General features: G+C 33.9%; 1 protein-coding gene across 1 annotated transcript in view; it reads left to right on the top strand.

Moving 5' to 3' along the window:
- SDCCAG8 (serologically defined colon cancer antigen 8) overlaps positions 1 to 4,336 on the top strand; it is a 130,125-nt gene that overhangs the window by 46,057 nt on the left and 79,732 nt on the right. The gene's annotated exons all lie outside the window — the stretch shown is intronic.

Consider the following 4,336-nt stretch of genomic DNA (forward strand, 5'->3'; position numbering starts at 1 on the left):
AAAGCAGTATTTCTAAAATTATATTTTTATTTACCAGTTCCCCAAAATCTTCATGTAGGACAGTAAGTATATTAACTTAGTAAAATATGAGCTTAGGCTGGAAGCAAATATTAATTCAAATTATAATCAAAAGATATGTAAAATCCAAAAGAGAAGTTATTTTATCTAATAAATTCTTCAATATGTATAGAAAATCAATCAGCGCAGAAAAACAGGGGCCTTAAAGCATTTTGTTTTCAGGGTTGGGTTTTTTTTGTACTCTTGCATCCTTTAGGCCTAAGGACACTTTAAAAAACAAAAAACAGGCTTGTCGTCTGTGTCTTGACAGATATCACAGATAAGAGAGTTGGCATAATCTTGGCATACAAATAAAACAGGATGTGTTTAATAAGATATTTGAAGAAGTATCTTGGATTTTAAATCCTGTTCTCCAACTTGTTTCAGGATTGCCTTTTGAACAAATTGCAAAATTTAACAAAATATTTTAACCTCATGTATCGACATACTGGTATTTTATTCAGTGTGGGAATGAATACACCAAAATGTGGTGATTTATTATTTGATGTAATTAAAGTGAAGTGATGGGAGGGGGGGTTCCTATCAGCAAAGATTATTAGAGTAATTCCGTAATTATGTAAAGTAATTATATTGTTCAAATATGATTGTTGGTTCCTTAAAAAAAGGAAAACAAACTATTCTGAAATTCTCAGGCGCAGCATCTAGCATCTGTTTTATAGCTGTGGCTCTAGTAATCAAGAAAGTTCCGTGTAGGTCCTAATGTTGTTTAATATGTTAAAAGGCAACCAAAAAGAGAGTGTTTACGTTTGGGGGTTTTGTTTTTTGGTTGTTTTTGGGGGTGGTTTTTGGTTGTTTGGTTTTTTTTTTTAAATCAGATTTTGACAAATGTTAATAATTATTTCATTTAAATGAAATGAAAACAGTTCAGTCGCATCTAGCTTTGTATTTAAAGAAAAACCTAAAATGTTTCATCTTATATGGCACTGAATAGCAAACAGTAATTGTTCTTTGGTCTCTCAGCCATGACCTGACCTTCTGGCTAAGAGAGAGAGTTGATACCTTCCTTGGCCACCATCTGTTCATAATAAATACATATTTATTTTTTAAAAGTAGAGACACAATAATGTATGAACATTTTCATGCTATTCTATATTAAATGGTGCATTTTTCTTTTTTAAAAGCAAAGAATCGTGTTTCATATTGTCTTTTGATATATTGAAAGTGAGTTTACTGTTTCTTGAGGTACGATTGTATTTTTAATTGTGCTGTGGATAAATCTTCGTTTTGAAGATGTATTTTAGTTTATATGTAGTGACTTTTCAAAAGGGATTAAAGTTATTCAGGTGTGTCAGAACAGGCAGAAATCCCCATATGTACAATTTAGTTTCATCAGATACATATATGTCAGTAAATACAGATACGTATTTATCATATACTGATATTTATAAAGTTCTTCAAAACTGAATCTGTATCGTTTAGAAAAATTAAAGGAAGTATATATCCTTGGTCTTCTATTCTAATATCTCTTTTCCTATCTTTATTACCCAGTTAAGACTAATAATAAATATTGGCACCTTGGTATGAACCTGTTATTAATATTTGACACAAATATTTCTTAGAATAAAAAACAAAGAAGCAAGGAGCAATATTACCATTTAAATTGAATAAGTGTTTTGTAATATCATCCATCATGATCCTGATTAACATTAGGATTATGGAGGGCTGGGAGGGGGAAAGACATATACCACACAGTTTCTCTATACAAAAACTGCATCTGTTCCTCTGCCCCAGTACATTGTAAAGTAGCATAACCTACTGCCCTCTCTTTTTCTCTCTCAGCCCTCCCATTGTGGATGTAGCTGTGCTGAAATAACAGTGCCTTACTTAATACTTCTCCTTCTTAGGAACAAGCTTTATAAGTTATATGGGTATAATGCCTTCATGGCAGTAAACTATGTCCACACTAGGGGTTGTACTAGCACAGCTATATCAGAGAAAAGTCACGCCCTAACCTAAATAGCTGTTACCAGAACAAAAATTGTGTGGCATATTTCACACAGCAGGACTTCACTTTTATAATACTTTTTCTGTGAATTTGGAAGCGCTGCATGGCATAATTTGTGCATTTCTAATAGAAATCATACTTTTGACACACTATGAAATCGTTTCCTCAGATTAGCATCACTTGCTCTTTTCTGCTCTGCATTATAAAAATAAAGATGAAGTACACTGTTAATCATTTGCTTTCTGTTTGTCCGTAAATCATTTTTACTTGCTTATAAAATCTTACAAGCTTCAGCATGTAGAAGTGGAAACAGTAGTATTGGTTTATGCAGTCCCAGCCAATTTGGGCGTCATCCTTATTAGATAGTTCTTACCGGTAGCATTGCACCACTGGGAGTTATGGCCTCCTTGTAATAAAGCAATAGTACATGTTAAATCCAACTTCAGAAACTAACTGAAGCTTTTAAATTTTTATTTTACCATGTAAAATAAATATTTATCCGGAATCTAATAAATACTTTGTGTAGAAATAAATCCAAGCTGGTAATCTTAACCTGTAAAAAGCCATTCTTTTAATACCGTCTTTAAAATTGGGCAGACATAGTTTGAAGCGGGGGATTACAGAATTCTGTTGCCTACCTTGCAGGTGACAGAGTGAAAAGCTCCAGAAATATTATACCAAACCCCACAGATTCTTAAGAGTTGCCTGTATGGAAGTTCATGAGCCCAAACAAAAAGAAGTTGGAGAGTCACTGATATGTACAACCTATACAAATGGAAAGAGCTACATGTCAAAGCATTTTTGTGTAGTATGACAGAACCTAAATGATGTCTCTGTACACTATAGACTGACAATTTTGCAGACAAATAAAAATCTGGCAAAATTGCAGTCCAAAAGCATTTTGCCAAAAGGTATTTTGGGAATGTTTATCTCATTTGTCATAAATCCGTGATTTATAGTAACCTAATTTAGACATTGTAAGTGGAGAGATTACTGACTCTGTCTTCATCAGAAATAATGCAGGCCAAGAATTTGGGTATATATCCTGAAAATGCTGCAGAGTGTCCGACGCAAGACCAATACAACCTTCTGAAGACACTGATACACTGAAATGCCTTTTTATGAATAGGTATCAGGCTTCCATGAGTCAGGCTTTAAAATACTAGTTTTTTCACAAGCTGGAACATTCAGGATATCACCAGATGTTTTGAAACTTAATAAAACTGCAAGTTTCAATAACACTGGTCAAGATGGGTTAGGATTATGTGTTATATGTATTCCTGTAACAGTCCTATACCTAAGGTTTTGTGACCTCATTAGTTAAAAAGATGCTCTGGAAGTTCTGTTTTGAAAAGAAATTCTGTTAAATCAGTAAACATACTTAAATACTATTTGGCAGGGAGAAAAAACCCAAAACCTAGCAGACAGCTTGAAACTCTTAGCATCAAATTTTCTTACGTGGTCTGATCTGGAGTATAATGGCCTTAAAAGTAGCAAAACCAAATTGTTTTTGGACAAGAAAGCATTAAGAAAATGTGATAACCTTTGCTGTAACTGAACTCTTTTTAATGTATCATTTTCAGTTTTGGGCATTCAGTGCACTAATTTGAAAATGGGTAAATAAGGAGGGAGTAAAATGATAGTACTTTTATACCTTGCTTTGATATGAATTTTCTGACCTGTTTCAGGAAGAACATCATTCTTCTTTTATAACTGAACTTGCTAGCTCATCTCAAGATTTTTGAGGAAAAACATTGATCTACAACCCTGCAATATATAACAAAAGAAATGTTTAATTACAATTATGATATGGCTGCTGCTGCTGCTCTGCTATGGCATTGCTTTCCTCTGTCAGCCATCCGTTCCTCAAGGATCAGTGGTGTGAGCAGCCTTCATTAAATTCTTTGTCATGTTTCCATAAGAAAAATCCCTGGGACTGGGATTCCCAGTAGTAGAATTTTCTGTACTGACTGGTCTGCATTTTCTGTACTGGTCTGCTTCCCCTAGGCAGCTGGCCCGCTAAGAGGAGTGACCCAGTTGGTAATCAGGATTTTATTGTTCATAGGTGTAGTTGGCCCATGTAACCTTGATCCATGTTCTGTCATCCAGTATGATGTCACCCCATTAGTATATGGAAAGAGAAAATCATTTATGTGCATTAAGCATTATTCAAAGTAGGAAAAGAATTGCATAGCTCTTGGTATAGTGCATATATGTATTATATTTAAAGAAATGCTTGTTTTCTGTTGTTTTTTTCTTCTTCTTAGACTAGAAAAATGGTTGCTTTATCAATAGTCATTGTGCCAGCAATCA

Source organism: Pygoscelis adeliae, unplaced genomic scaffold (genome assembly GCF_000699105.1).
Source record: "Pygoscelis adeliae isolate BGI_AS28 unplaced genomic scaffold, ASM69910v1 Scaffold463, whole genome shotgun sequence".
Taxonomy (NCBI): Eukaryota; Metazoa; Chordata; class Aves; order Sphenisciformes; family Spheniscidae; genus Pygoscelis; species Pygoscelis adeliae.